Source organism: Bos javanicus, chromosome 8, assembly GCF_032452875.1.
Source record: "Bos javanicus breed banteng chromosome 8, ARS-OSU_banteng_1.0, whole genome shotgun sequence".
Lineage (NCBI taxonomy): Eukaryota > Metazoa > Chordata > Mammalia > Artiodactyla > Bovidae > Bos > Bos javanicus.
In genome coordinates, this window is record NC_083875.1 from 105,858,079 (window position 1) to 105,874,026 (window position 15,948).

The 15,948-nt window shown below is 42.1% G+C and overlaps 2 long non-coding RNA genes across 3 annotated transcripts in view; one reads left to right on the top strand and one right to left on the bottom strand.

Moving 5' to 3' along the window:
• Window positions 1-6,617: 6,617 nt before the first annotated feature.
• LOC133253216 (uncharacterized) lies at window positions 6,618-9,214 on the bottom strand. Its single transcript, XR_009738241.1, has 3 exons — window positions 9,010-9,214; window positions 8,242-8,312; window positions 6,618-6,970 (listed from the first exon to the last, which is right to left on the bottom strand). It is a non-coding gene; the product is annotated as an uncharacterized LOC133253216 (long non-coding RNA).
• Window positions 9,215-9,440: 226 nt separating this feature from the next.
• The window catches only part of LOC133253215 (uncharacterized), a 76,841-nt gene continuing 70,333 nt past the window's right edge, over window positions 9,441-15,948 (top strand). For both annotated transcript variants that reach the window (XR_009738240.1, XR_009738239.1), the window contains exon 1: window positions 9,441-9,528. This is a non-coding gene — a long non-coding RNA (uncharacterized LOC133253215). The remainder of the gene's footprint in view (window positions 9,529-15,948) is intronic.

The window sequence follows — 15,948 nt, forward strand, 5'->3', positions numbered from 1 at the left end:
TCCAGCCCATGTCCTGTCTCTGATCCTCACGTCTGGATCTCCACGCAGAAGCGGCGGCATCGGGAGACAAGCCTTTGAGACTGAGCGCTGTGCCAACACACGTGTATACTGACTGGCTTCCCCTCCACGGCAAGCAGAGGCGAGCTCTGTATGTGATATAGGGAAACCACAACAAGGCAATCCCTGCAACTATAAAATCAAATTAAATCAGGGATTCTGGCTGGGGCTTTAAACGTCTTAGCCGCTCTGATTTCTCTGGAGAAGCTGGGAGACGGAGCCAACTGCTGGAATGCACTCCCTCCCCAGTAAGAGTGTGTTTTTTTGCCTCAGGTTCTCAATCTGGTTTAAGTTGGCCATTTGGAGAGGAGAGAACTTCCTGGGCTTGGAGAAAAAAGAGCTCTCTGGGCTTGGGGAAAGCTTTCGTCTGCCAGTGTGTTCCGCTCACCATGTTTGGAAATCTGGGATGCTGGTGGGTAAATAAGGGTAAATAAAAAGAAGACGGGCTCCTGTTCACTGAGCATGGGCCGCCCTCCAGTTAACTCTACACCTGTTAATTCCCATAGCAGGGTCATCACAGCAATGCAGGTAGGTAAGGTCCTCATCTCCAATTTAAAGCTGAGGGAACCTAGCCTCAGAAAGACAAAGTAACCAGTCCAAGTTTATGCAACTGGTAAAGACGGAGCCATATTTCAAATTCTGGGACATATGACCATCTCTTCTTTAAAGCCACATGACAATATCACCTCCACCCCCATCCTGAAGGGAAATTTTAAAAGAACAGTCCAACCTGCCCCATTTGTTGTTGTTCAGTCGCTCAGTCGTGTCCGGTGCTTTGTTTCCCCATGGACTGCAGCATGTCAGGCTTCCCTGTCCATCACCAACTCTCACAGTTTGCTCAAACTCATGTCCGCTGAGTCATTGATGCCATCCAACCACCTCATCCTCTGTTGTCCCCTTCTCCTGCCTTCAGTCTTTCCCAGCATCAGGGTCTTTTTTAATGAGTCAGGTCTTCGCATCAGGTGGCTGAAGTATTGGAGCTTCAGCATCAGTGTTTCCAATGAATATTCAGGACTGATTTCCTTTAGGTCTGACTGGTTTGATCTCCTTGCAGTCCAAGGAACTCTCAAGAGTCTCCTCCAACACAGTTCAAAAGCATCAATTCTTTGGCACTTAGCCTTCTTTATGGTTCAACTCTCACATCCACACATGACTACTGGAAAAACCATAGCTTTGACTAGACAGACCTTTGTTGACAAAGTGATGTCTCTGCTTTTTAAAATGCTATCTATGTTGCTCATAGCTTCTTTTTTCAAGGAGCAAGCGTCTTTTAATTTCATGGCTGCAATCACCATGGTTATTATCTGGTTAGCAATTACAGCTAACCAGAATTTTTTTTGGGGGGTGTGTGTTTGTGGGGGCAACATATATGGGTATTCAATACAAGATTTTACAATGACATTGGCTTTGAAATATATAAAAATCTCAGCACAAATTCTTTGGTAGGAGGAAATGTACAAAGTAGAATTGAAGAGAGGGAAAGAGGAGAAATACAGAGCTATAATGTGCAGTTTATGGGCTTTCAGGTGGTACTAGTGGTAAAGAATCTATCTGCCAATGCAAGAGACTTATGAGACACAGGTTCAATCCCTGGGTCAGGAAGATCCTCTGGAGGAGGGCATGACAACCTACTCCAGTATTTTTCCCGGGAGAATCCCATGGACTGAGGAGCCTGGCAGACTTCAGTCCATAGTCACACAGAGTGGGACATGACTGAAGTAACTTTGCATGCAGGCACTCACGTATGTGTAGTTTATAATTGATAATAATGGATACCACATAATAATTTAGCCTGTAGATTCTAGAGGAGTCTATCAAGATTGGAATCTCAAAGAATCTTAAGGAAATGATTTACTCTCTAATTTTTTCTCCTTATTTATTTATTTACTTATTATTTTTTGTTGTTTAAAGTATCTTTAATATCAATTTTTTATTTTGATACTAATTTCTTATTTATTTTTTTAAATTTTTTATTATCATTATTATTTTTTTACTTTACAATATTGCATTGGTTTTGCCATACATCAACATGCATCCGCCACGGGTGTACACGTGTTCCCCATCCTGAACCCCCCTTCTACTTCCCTCCCCATACCATCCCTCTGGGTCATCCCAGTGCACCAGCTCCAAGCTTCCTGCATCCTGCATCAAACCTGGACTGGCGATTTGTTTCTTATGTGATCTTATACATGTTTTAATGCCATTCTCCCAAATCATCCCCCCCAAAGGAAAATAATAACATTGCTACCTAACTAGGTTGTCGCTAGAGTCAGACATGACTGAGTGACTTCACTTTCACTTTTCACTTTCATGCATTGGAGAGGGAAGTGGCAACCCACTCCAGTGTTCTTGCCTGGAGAATCCCAGGGACGGGGAGGCCTGGTGGGCTGCCGTCTATGGGGTTGCACAGGGTCAGACATGACTGAAGTGACTTAGCAGCAGCAGCAGCAACTAGGTTGTGGTGAAGTTTAAGCTATGATCTATAATGAGCTTATAGGAACTGCTTAACAAAGTTAATGACATATATGCCTGATAGTATTATTTTTAACCAGCATATTGATATATAATTCATATCCAAGAAATTCACCCATTTAAAGTGTAAAAAATCAGTGGTTTTAAGTATTTTCACACAGTTGTCAAACTAATATTGCAATCAATTTTAGAACATTTTCATAATCCTAAAAAGAAACCCTGGGTTCATCAGCCATCACTGCCTATTTCCCCAAACTCCTTCACCCTAGATGAGGGGTCCCCAACCTCCAAGATCTAATGCCAGATGATCTGAGGGGGAGCAGATGTAATTTAATAGAAATAAAGTACACAAGAAATACAGGTGCTTGAGTCATCTGCAAACCACCTGCCTCCCCCCAGTCCATGGAAAGATTGTCTTCATGAACCCAATCCCTGGCGCCAAAAGGATAGGGAACTGCTGTCCTAGACAAGCATGAATTCAGTCTCTATTTCTACATACGGGCCTATGCTGGAGACTTCATTACAACTGAATCGTACAATGCATGGTCTTTTATGACTGGCTTCTTTCACTGAGTGTTTTCACAGCTCATCTTGTAGCAGGTATCAGTACTTTATTTCTTTTTATGGCTGAATAATGTTCCATGTACAGATATATGCTATTTTCCATTTGTCAGTTGAAGGATGAGTTGTTTCCACTTTGTGGTAAATAATACTGCTATGAATACTTGTGTACAAGGTTTTTTGTCGTCAGATGTTTTAATCTTTCTTGCAAATATAGCCAGAAGGGGAATTGCTAGGTCATTACAGTAACTCTATATTTGACTTCCTGCAATGCTACTAGACTGCTATTCAAAGAAGATGTGCTGTTTTGTACTCTGACCAGCAATCTATGCAGGCTCCAATTTTCACATCCTTGTCAACACTTGTTATTGTCTACTTATTTTATCCATTTTTGTGAGAGGGTAGTGGTAACTGTGCTTTTGATTTTCATTTCCCTAATGAGATTGAGGACCTTTTCACAGGTTGACTGGCTGTGTGTTTATCTTCTTTGGAGAATTATTTATTCAAATTGATCCCTTGCCCATTTTTTACTTGGGTTTTTTGTCCTTTCACTACTGGCTTTTAAGAGCCCCTTATATATTTTAGATATAAATCTCTAATCAGATATATTATTTGCAAATATTTTATCTTACATCATAAGTTACTGAAAGGAAAGGGGTTCATATTCCTTTGGATAGTGAGCTTTAGAGTCAGTTGTGGGTTTGAACACCTAAGATCACTGATGCCTAGCTGTTTAACTTTGGATTGGCTACTTAACTTTGCCTCTGTAAACTGGGAACACTAATTCTGATGCTTCAGTTTGTGAGATTAGAATAGCTAATGCATGTCACATATGACACAGTGCTGAGCCTATAGGAGGCAGGCAACAACAAGGATCTGTTATTATGGTGCAGTGTGTCAGGCAGTTCATAGCATTATTGTGATAACTGACCTCTTTTTAAGACAATCAGAATGTATACAATATTGATTATTTTATTTTATAACCTATATCAGTTGCCTCAGGAGGTTAAGTAACAAGCCCAAGTTCAGTTCAGTTCAGTCGCTCAGTCGTGTCCGACTTTTGCGACCCCATGAATCGCAGCACGCCAGGCCTCCCTGTCCATCACCAACTCCCAGAGTTCACTCAGACTCATGTCCATTGAGTCGATGATGCCATCCAGCCATCTCATCCTCTGTCGTCCTCTTCTCCTCCTGCCCCTAATCCCTCCCAGCATCAGAGTCTTATCCAATGAGTCAACTCTTCTCATGAGGTGGCCAAAGTACTGGAGTTTCGGCTTTAGCATCAGTCCTTCAAAAGAACACCCAGGACTGATCTCCTTTAGAATGGACTGTTTGGATCTCCTGGCAGTCCAAGGGACTCTCAAGAGTCTTCTCCAACACCACAGTTCAAAAGCATCAATTCTTCGGCACTCAGCTTTCTTTACAGTCCAACTCTCACATCCATACATGACTACTGGAAAAACCATAGAGCCCAAGAGACATAGTAATTCCACAATAGATCTAAAGCTCAAACTGCTTTTTTTCAACTTGAAGTTTAATGCTGTATTCAAAGGACTTGGTGAGGCACATGATGCCTTTGTGCATAACCAGAAAATGGAAATTTCTGGGAATTGAAACAGCAATCCACATAGGCAGGTTGCAAGCAAGTAAATTAAAACATAATCAATTAATCAAATATCCTCTGGCTAAAACAGTATCTTCCACCCCAAATTCCATCTTGTAATGTAAGCTTGCCATTCTCTCATTAAATGTTTATTCCCCTTCATTTAAATCTGAATTGGTCCTTTGATTTGACTTGACCAATAAAATATAGCAGGATAATATGACACAGTGTAGTTGCTATGAAGTCTAAGTGGTCTGTCAGCTTCTGGCCTCCCTGGTGGCTCAGATGGTAAAGAATCTGCCTGCAGTTCAAGAGACCTGGATTCGATTCCTAGGTTGGGAAGATCCCTGGAGAAGGGAATGGCTACCTACTCGAGTATTCCATGGACAGAGGAGCCTGACAGCAAAAAGTAGGACACAAATGAGTAACTGATACTTTCATCTTGGACTTCCCTGGTGTCTCAGACAGTAAAGAATCTGCCTGCAATACAGGAGACCCAAGTTCAACCCTGGGCTTGGGAAGATTCTTTAGAGATGGAAATGGCTACCCACTCTAGTATTCTTGCCTGGAGAATCCCATGGACAGAGGAGCCTGGCAGGCCCCAGTCAATGGGGTAGCAAAGAGTCAGACATGACTGATCAACTAACACACACACACACAAACACACACACACACACTAAGTGGTCACAGAGATAGCAACCCACATGGAGGAGACCCTTGACCCTTGGCTGTTAGCCCCAAATTAGCTTCCAGCCAGCAGCCAGCACCAACTGCCAGCCATGTGAGTGAGGCCATTTGGCCAACCCAGACAATACTAAGTGAAGCAGAGCAATCACTCAGCCAAACCAAACCCAGAATCATAAGCAAATAAATTAATTCTGTTACAATCCATTAAATCTTGGGACAAATTATCACATAGTATAATAGGTAGACAAAAACCAGTTGAGATTCTCAGGTAAGGGGTATCAGAATACTGTTTATATACAGTTTGACATAACTAAAGAAATACATGCATTTTCTACCTTAGTCAACTGTAGGTAAAGTTTTGCTTTACTATATTCCCAGGAATTCCCCTCAAAAGATCATATTCATATTCATTTAGCCATGCCTCTTTGTATCCATCCATCCAATAAATATTTAATGAATGTCTACTAATTTTCTGGTGTTGGGTTAGACCCTGAGTTTATAGAAATGAATGAATGAGAAAACACAGTTTTCTGCTCTTGTATATGGATACCTGGAAAGAACCAGGTATCAGAAGTGCTTATAAGAGAAAGGGCTAGGCTTTTCTGTAGCTCAGGACTAGCTATCTTATCAGGGGCCACTCGCTTGGAGGACTGAGAAGCTGGCTACTTGTATTTCAGTCCTGCTGCGGCTGTTGCTGCTGCAAAGTCGCTTCAGTCGTGTCCGACTCTGTGCGACCCCAGTACTAGTGCATCATAAAAACCTCCTCCGCCATATCTCCACACAAATTCACGGTATAAAACAACAATTGTATCATATTCATGAATTCTGTGGGATGGAGCAAAGGGAGGACAAGTTTCAGCTATGTGTCTATGGCATCAACAGAGCAGAGTCATAAGCCAGGGATCCCTTGAGAGCTGGAGGCTGGAGAAATCTCAGGACACCTTCACCTGCATGTCTCACATTTGGCGCTGGTGTGAGCCAAGATCTCAAATGGGCGTCAGGCACCACCTCTCAAATGTGGGCTTTCCACGTGCTGTCTCCACATGCACCAGTTTGGACTTCCTCATAGCATGGCAGCTGGATGCCAGGAGTAAATACCTCAGAGGAGAACTAGGTGCAAGCCAGGAAATATGTTTTCTATAACCCTGCCTCAGGTGTTACAGGCATGTTACAGGCATTTGTCATGGTGACAAGTCCTCTTAAACTTAAGGGGAGAGCACCTATAGGTTCCCTGCTTTGATCAGAGCAATGTCAAAGTTTCATTGTGAGAGGAATTTGTGGAATGGGAGAAATGATTGCAACCATCTTTGGGAAATACAGTCTGGCTGAACACGGATCAAAATCAATGTTCTTTTGATATTTAAAGATGGGGAAAAACATTTATAGTCCTTAACTTTAATAGCTACTCATATGCAGAAGAAACACAAAGGTTGAGAGATGCTGGATCTTTAAGATCCAGGATATTTCAGTAACAAATTCCAGTCTGGGCATTCATATAGTCCCTTGCTGAGAAAAGGACCAAGGAGCTCTATCTCTTCATTCATGAAGACCTGATGGAAAGGTGTAGATTCTTCTGACTGATCACAGATCCTGAAAGAAACAAGCTGCTCAAAAATTTTTTTAGAAAGGAGATCCATGAGTAAATATACTTTGAAAAAAATCTCAAAATGTATTAGATCAGAGGGGCTAAATGAGTTATCAAGAATATAAATTATTCAATTCATTCATTAAATTTATCTCCAGGAAAATTTATCTCCAGCCTGGGTTAAATGACTCTCTTCTCTGCTGCCCTGTAATCTTGGGATCACCTACCCACCCCCAACCCCTCATAGGACTCGCTGGGTGTATTGTGGTTGGCTGCTTATTTATGTACCTTCTTCATTAGACTATGAACTCTCTGAGACTGGAGACCAGGTCTCAGAACTGCTGAATCCTCAGCATCTAATTATCTCATAGTAACTGAGATCGTAGTAATGTGTCCTATCTCTTGCCAGCAGCTTTTCCTGGACCAAACTTCCACACCCCGTGACTGCTAGAGACCCCGTGAGAACGTTCTCATTAGGACTGCTCAAGTCACATCAGAACTCCAAGGGGGAAAAATGACTGATTCTAAGACAGGAGCAGGAAATATGAAAGATGATCCTGGAGCGTGTTGTTTTGTTCTTATTTTATTTTTTAGTTGGTGGAAAATTGTTTTACAACATTGTGTTGGTTTCTGCCCTGCAACCATACACACACGCACACACACACATACACACCACATACACACACACACACAACACACACACAACACACACACAACACACACACACACACACACACAACACATACACAACACACACATACACAACACACACACACACATACACATACACAACACACACACACAAATATATAACAACACACACATATATGCATCCCGTCCCTCCGGAGCCCCCTCCCCTCACCCTGTCCCACCCTCTAGGTCATCGCAGAGCACCAGGCTGGGCTCCCTGTGTTATATAGCAGGTTCTCACTAATTATCTATTTTATCCACGATAGTGTCTATCTATATGTCAATGCTCCTTTCTCAATTTGTCCCACCCTCACCTTCTCTGGCTGTGTTCATAAGTCCATTGTCTACTAGATTCATCAGTACCATTTTTCGGTATTCTATATATATACATTATTCTATGTAGTATTCTATATATATACATTATTCTATATATATATACATTATAATAAGTATCATATATATGATACTTATTTTTCTCTTTCTGACTTACTTCACTCTGTATAAGAGGCTCTAGGTTCATCCACTTCACTACTTCTGGCTCAAATTCACTCCCTTTTATGATTAATATTCCATTGCATATACATACCACATCTTCTTTATCCATTCATTTGTTGTTGGATATCTGGATTGCTTCCATGTCCTAGCTATTGTAAATAGCTGCAGTGAAATTGGGATACGTGTGTCTCTTAGAATTGTGTTTTTTTCAGAGTATATGCTCAGTAATGGGATTTCTGGGTCATATGGTAGATTTATTCCTAGTTTTTAAGGAATCTCTATACTGTTTTCCATTCAGGCTATATCAGTTTACATTCTCTCCAACAGTGCAGGAGGGTTCCCTTTTCTCCCCATTCTCTCCAGCATTTATCATTTGGACAATTTTAGAGCGTTGTGTAGTGCCAGTCAGTAAGGAAGTGCGGAAGAAATTAGCAAACAAATGCTACAATGACGAGAGTATGTCAGAAGGAGCCAACTGCAAGAGACGCGGATGGCCAAACCAAGAGCATTTTGAGCAGCAAAATAAATAAGGTGGCAATGGATTACAACCCTAAAAATAAAAGGACTATTCACGAGTCCATACTAATGTTGAACGAATAAGTAAATTAGGGAGAACAGACAAATCTTCCACTGAGAATGGTATCAAGTGATTTATGTAGATTACCTCCACCCTCAAGGAAGTGGAACCAGCTTCCCTCTCCTTAAGTGTGGGCTGTACAGACTGCGCTCTTTGCAATGAGCACAGCACAGAAAGTGGGTAAACAGGGTAACTGGACAGCGGAGAAGCATGACAAGTGCTCCCTCAGCCTGACGATCAAGGCTAACCCTCCCACCGATAAGTTCCATTGTTAACATCTACCCTTAACATGGGGCTTCTCTTATGGCTCAGATGGTAAAGAATCTGCCTTCACTGCAGGAGGGCCGGGTTTGATCTCTGGGTTGGGAAGATCTCCTGAAGAAAGGAATGGCTACACACTCCAATATTCTTGCCTAGAGAATCCCATGGACAGAGGAACCTAGCGGGTTACAGTCTGTGAGGTCACAAAGAGTCAGACGTGTCAGACTCAGACATGACTGCATAACTAAGCATGTATGCAGGCACCCTTAACACGGTGGGGTGAACACGGGTCTTCACACCTGTCATTTTTCTCCTTCAAACACACAACTTCAGTCTAATCACACACACACACAAAAGCCTCTCAGGCAAAGCCCAACTGAGCTCATTCCACAAAATACCTGACCAGTACTCCTCAAAACTGTCAAGATCATAAAAAAACAAGGAAAGTCTGAGAAACTGTCATAGCCAAGAAGAACCTAAAGAGACGTGATACAATATAGCAGCCTGGATGGGATCCTGGAACAGAGAAAAGGACATTAGGTAAGAAGTGAGGAAACTGGAATCAAGTATGGGCTGTCACTAGTAATAATGTATCAATATGGGTTTATTAATTACAGAGATCATACCATTCCAGTGTAAGATGTTAACAATAGAAAAAAACTTGATATGCAGTAGATGGCAATTCTTCACTATCTCCACAATTTTTCTCTAAGTCTAAACCTGTTCCAAAGTTAAAATTTTATTTTTAAAAAGTTTCAAGGAAACATGTATAGTTTAAAACCCTGCCTTTCCCAGTTGAAAACAGAACTGATATAAACCACCAACACAGCAAAGTTAATAAGTAAAGGACTCAATCTTTCAAGGCACTTAACACCAGCAGACTTCACATTCTGATTCTCGTCTTGTTCACAGAATGAGTTGCAGCAGGGGCATTTAGAAGGTGGGCAAGAAATGGGCTGAAAGCTTTTGCCTCAAGGCCTGGTGCAGAAGATCATCTGAAGTCTGTAGCAGAAACACTTTCAATCTATGTAAACATCAGGAAATTAAATTCCATATGTTGTGTGCCAGACGCTTTCAGCTGCCGCAGCTGTGTGCAAAACGGTGAGCAGACAGTTTGCATTGTCAAGCGGGAGGAGTGTCATTCTTCACAAAGGAGAGGACTGTGGCTGCCAGTTGGAGGTCAAGGGGTAATATGTACGAGTGACTTGATTCCAGCAATCTGACAAGTTAAATCACTGGACAGTTGGGAATTCCTTGGGAGGCTTAAAAGTTGGAAGAACTTGTTAAGGGTGTCATAGTCTTTGGAACCAGAGTTTGCCTTTGAAATACACTGTTTATTTTAGAAACCGCATGAAAAAGGCACATGTATGATAGGGCGAGGATGGCAGGGAGGTTCCCATTATGATTAAATATGAATGGTCATTGTAGCAAAAAAAAATCATCAAATATAAAAAAAGAAAAAGATAATAAAATGTGGTTGTTACAACTAGAGTGATACATATGGGATAGCTTTTAAGCTTTCAGCAGGTGTCCCAACCCTCTCTAATGCCTGTCCGTTTGGTTTAAATGCTTTTTAAATATGAAGATAGCAAAAAGGCTGGGAGTGACTAATATTTCAGAAATGAGCGGTAGAGCATAAACATTTAGGGATTAGACATAAGAAGTGATGTACAAACGTTCCAGGTCTAGCCATCTGTGAGAGAATGGGAGGATAGGAGACCTAAGAAAGGGCACATTTCCAGGAAGAACTCTCAGATTCAGGAGATCTGAATTCTGCTTTGAGCTCTTTTGCTAGCCTTCTTCCCACACTGTCTCTTGGCTGTGAAACACGAAGCAGAGCTGAAGCATTGGAGTTTAAATCCCTGAATTTGAATTCCCATTCTGTATCTTGTTACCTCTGTGACGTTTGAAAAATAACTCCATCTCTCAGTACCTCTGTTTCTTAAACTGTAAAATGGTACCATGTCTCTCTAGGGTGGTGTAGAGAATTCAATTAGTTCAATGCCTTTTAAAGACCTTGCATTCCCAGGTGGCTCTAGTGGTAAAGAACCCACCAGCCAATACAGGAGATGCAAGAGACGTGGGCTCAATCCCTGGGTCGGGAAGACCCCCTAGAGAAGGGCATGGCAACCCATTCCAGCATTCATGCCTGGAGAATCCCATGCACAGAGATGCCTGTCAGGCTGTGGTCCGTAGGGTCGCAAAAAGTTGGGCAAAACTGAAGTGATTTAGCATGCAAAGACCTTAACCCAGCCTTTGGTTCTTGCTTAATAAACAATACCTGTTTTTCTTCCAAGGACTTAAACAACATTCAGAGTGACCTTGAAAGACTAGAATGCTAATCTGAAACTAACAGAGAAGGATCTTAAAGGAGTTAGTGTGGGACTGAATTTAATCCAAAATGAATCAGTGGTACAAGGTTGGGATGGTTCTTGGGATTCAGGTATGGATTTGTGGAATGAGACGCGAGTCAAAGTCTCATTTTCAAAGCTCATGCCGTCTGGTTAGTCTTAATAGGGTATCCAATCATTTATTTAGACAGAACACACCAAAAGCTTTGGCTTTAATTCTGAACATCTCATTTTAAGAGGGATTTTGACAACCTAAAATCCCAAAGTAGACTGCATAAGATCACAAAAAATTCTCAAAAGTTTGTTACATGACACAGTTGCTAGAGAAGTTTTTTTGTGTTTTTTTTTAAACCATTACTGTTTTTCAGTGGCTAGGTCATGTCCAATTCTTTGCGACCCCATGAACCACAGCACGCCAGACTTCCCTGTCCTTCACTGTCTGCTGGAGTTTACTTGGATTCATGTCCATTGAGCAGTGATGCTCCATCCAACCATCTCATCCACTGTCACCCTCTTCTGCTGCCCTCAGTCTTTCCCAACCTCAGGGTCTTCTCCAGTGAGTCAGCTCTTCGCATACGGTGGCCAAATTATTGGAGTTTCAGCATCAGTCCTTCCAGTGAATATTCGGGTTGATCTCCTCAAAGTCCGAGGGACTGTTTAACCTTGAGAACAGATGATTCTCAAGGCACATGATAGCCCCCTTGTATAGATAACCATTTCTGTCTTTTATCGAGCCCATCTTTGCATGAAATATTCCTTTGGTATCTCTGATTTTCTTGAAGAGATCTCTAGTCTTTCCCATTCTGTTGTTTTCCTCTATTTCTTTGCATTGATCGCTGAAGAAGGCTTTCTTTTCTCTTCTTGATATTCTTTGGAACTCTGCATTCAGATGTTTATATCTGTCCTTTTCTCCTTTGCTTTTAACTTCTCTTCTTTTCACAGCTATTTGTAAGGCCTCCCCAGACAGCCATTTTGCTTTTTTGCATTTCTTTTCCATGGGGATGGTCTTGATCCCTGTCTCCTGTACAATGTCATGAACCTAATTCCATAGTTCATCAGGCACTCTATCTATCAGATCTAGGCCCTTAAATCTATTTCTCACTTCCACTGTATAATCATAAGGGATTTGATTTAGGCCATACCTGAATGGTCTAGTGGTTTTCCCTATTTTCTTCAATTTAAGTCTGAATTTGGCAATAAGGAGTTCATGGTCTGAGCCACAGTCAGCTCCTGGTCTTGTTTTTGCTGACTGTATAGAGCTTCTCCATCTTTGGCTGCAAAGAATATAATCAATCTGATTTCGGTGTTGACCATTTGGTAATGTCCATGTGTAGAGTCTTCTCTTGTGTTGTTGGAAGAGGGTGTTTGCTATGACCAGTGCATTTTCTTGGCAAAACTCTATTAGTCTTTGCCCTGCTTCATTCCGTATTCCAAGGCCAAATTTGCCTGTTACTCCAGGTGTTTCTTGACTTCCTACTTATGCATTCCAGTCCCCTATAATGAAAAGGACATCTTTTTTGGCTGTTAGTTCTAAAAGGTCTTGTAGGTCTTCATAGAACCGTTCAACTTCAGCTTCTTCAGCATTACTGGTTGGGGCATAGACTTGGATTACTGTGATACTGAAGGAACATTTCATGCAAAGATGGGCTTGATAAAGGACAGAAATGGTATGGACCTAACAGAAGCAGAAGATATTAAGAAGGGGTGGCAAGAATACACAGAAGAACTGTACAAAAAAGATCTTCATGACCCAGATAATCACGATGGTGTGATCACTGACCTAGAGCCAGACATCCTGGAATGTGAAGTCAAGTGGGCCTTGGAAAGCATCACTATGAACAAAGCTAGTGGAGGTGATGGAATTCCAGTTGAGCTATTCCAAATCCTGAAAGATGATGCTGTGAAAGTGCTGCACTCAATATGCCAGCAAATTTGGAAAACTCAGCAGTGGCCACAGGACTGGAAAAGGTCAGTTTTCATTCCAATCCCAAAGAAAGGCAATGCCAAAGAATGCTCAAACTACCACACAATTGAACTCATCTCACACGCTAGTAAAGTAATGCTCAAAATTCTCCAAGCCAGGCTTCAGCAATATGTGAACCGTGAACTTCATGATGTTCAAGCTGGTTTTAGAAAAGGCAGAGGAACCAGAGATCAAATTGCCAACATCCACTGGATCATGGAAAAAGCAAGAGTTGCAGAAAAACATCTATTTCTGCTTTATTGACTATGCCAAAGCCTTTGACTGTGTGGATCACAATAAACTGTGGACAATTCTGAAAGAGATGGGAATACCAGACCACCTGATTTGCCTCTTGAGAAATTTGTATGCAGGTCAGGAAGCAACAGTTAGAACTAGACATGGAACAACAGACTGGTTCCAAATAGGAAAAGGAGTTCGTCAAGGCTGTATATTGTCATCCTGTTTATTTAACTTCTATGCAGAGTACATCATGAGAAATGCTGGACTGGAAGAAACACAAGCTGGAATCAAGATTGCCAGGAGAAATATCAATAACCTCAGATATGCCAATGACACCACCCTTATGGCAGAAAGTGAAGAGGAACTAAAAAGCCTCTTGATGAAGGTGAAAGTGGAAAGTGAAAAAGTTGGCTTAAAGCTCAACATTCAGAAAACTAAGATCATGGCATCCGGTCCCATCACTTCATGGGACATAGATGGGGAAACAGTGGAAACAATGTCAGACTTTATTTTGGGGGGCTCCAAAATCACTGCAGATGGTCACTGCAGCCATGAAATTAAAAGACGCTTCCTCCTTGGAAGGAAAGTTATGACCAACCTAGATAGCATATTCAAAAGCAGAGACATTACTTTACCAACAAAGGTCCATCTAGTCAAGGCTATGGTTTTTCCTGTGGTCATGGATGGATGTGAGAGTTGGACTGTGAGGAAGGCTGAGCGCCAAAAAATTGATGCTTTTGAACTGTGGTGTTGGAGAGGACTCTTGAGAGTCCCTTGGACTGCAAGGAGATCCAACCAGTCCATTCTGAAGGAGATCAGCCCTAGGATTTCTTTGGAAGGAATGATGCTGAAGCTGAAACTCCAGTACTTTGGCCACCTCATGTGAAGAGTTGACTCATTGGAAGACTCTGATGCTGGGAGGGATTGGGGACAGGAGGAGAAGGGGACGACAGAGGACAAGATGGCTGGATGGCATCACTGATTCGATGGACGTGAGTCTCAGTGAACTCTGGGAGTTGGTGATGGACAGGGAGGCCTGGCGTGCTGTGATTCATGGGGTCGCAAAGAGTCGGACACCACTGAGCGACTGATCTGATAGATAACCATGGGAACCACTTAGCGGCACTTTGAATGACAGGTTATGAGTCAGCACAAATTCTCTGTGTCTTATTTTCTCTTGTCTTCTGAAATACCCCAAAGCCTCTTCCTCCATCCTCAGTCTCAGCTGCCAGCCTTGTCTGATGTTTCACCAAGAAAATGCAGCCATTCAAATCATGTTCAAAAGCTCCTCCCCTCACATCTATACCAATCATCTGTATTCTGATCTACTACAGACTAGATGTTTGCATATTTCTTAGCCACAACTGAGATTTCTACCTCTTGAATAGACCTATCCTCTCTCCTCTCTCTCCCTTTCATTTAGTCAAAAACAATCTCCCCTCCTTTCTCCTGCATCATCAATTCACTTTATCTTCAGGATCTTTCCTTTGTGCATGTAAAATTGGTATTATTTCTCCCATTAACCCCACCAGAAGTTGTTTGACCCTATTGTCTCTTTTATGCAAAAACTTGAGTTTCTAATTCCTCTCCTTCCATTCTCCCTTTAATTCACTTCAGTCAGACTCTTATCCACAGGACTCCACCAAACCACCATCCCCAAAGTGATGAGCAATTACTATGTTGCTAATGCCAATATTCCATTCTTGCTTGACTTAGCAGCAGTATTTGATCCTATCTGTTTCTCTTTCCTCTTTGAAGCTCTTAATTGTCTACCAGGAAATTCCTCTCACAGTCTTCTTCCTTCCTCTCTGACTGATCCTTCAGTTCAGTTCACTCGCTCAGTTGTGTCCGATTCTTTGCCACCCCATGAATCGCAGCACGCCAGGCCTCCCTGTCCATCACCAACTCCCAGAGTTCACTCAGACTCATGTCCATCGAGTCAGTGATGCCATCCAGCCACGTCATCCTCTGTCATCCCCTTCTCCTCCTGCCCCTAATCCCTCCCAGCATCAGAGTCTTCCAATGAGTCAACTCTTCGCATGAGGTGGCCAAAGTATTGGAGTTTCAGCTTCAGCATCATTCCCTCCAAAGAAATCCCAGGGCTGATCTCCTTCAGAATGGACTGGTTGGATCTCCTTGTAGTCCAAGGGACTCTCAAGAGCCTTCTCCAACACCACAGTTCAAAAACATCAATTCTTCAGCGCTCAGCTTTCTTCACAGTCCAACTCTCACATCCATACATGACCACTGGAAAAACCATGGCATTTGACTAGACGGACCTTTGTTGGCAAAGTAATGTCTCTGCTTTTCAATATGCTATCTAGGTTATATGTTATAACTTTTCTTCCAAGGAGTAAGCATCTTTTAATTTCATGGCTGAAGTCACCATCTGCAGTGATTTTGGAA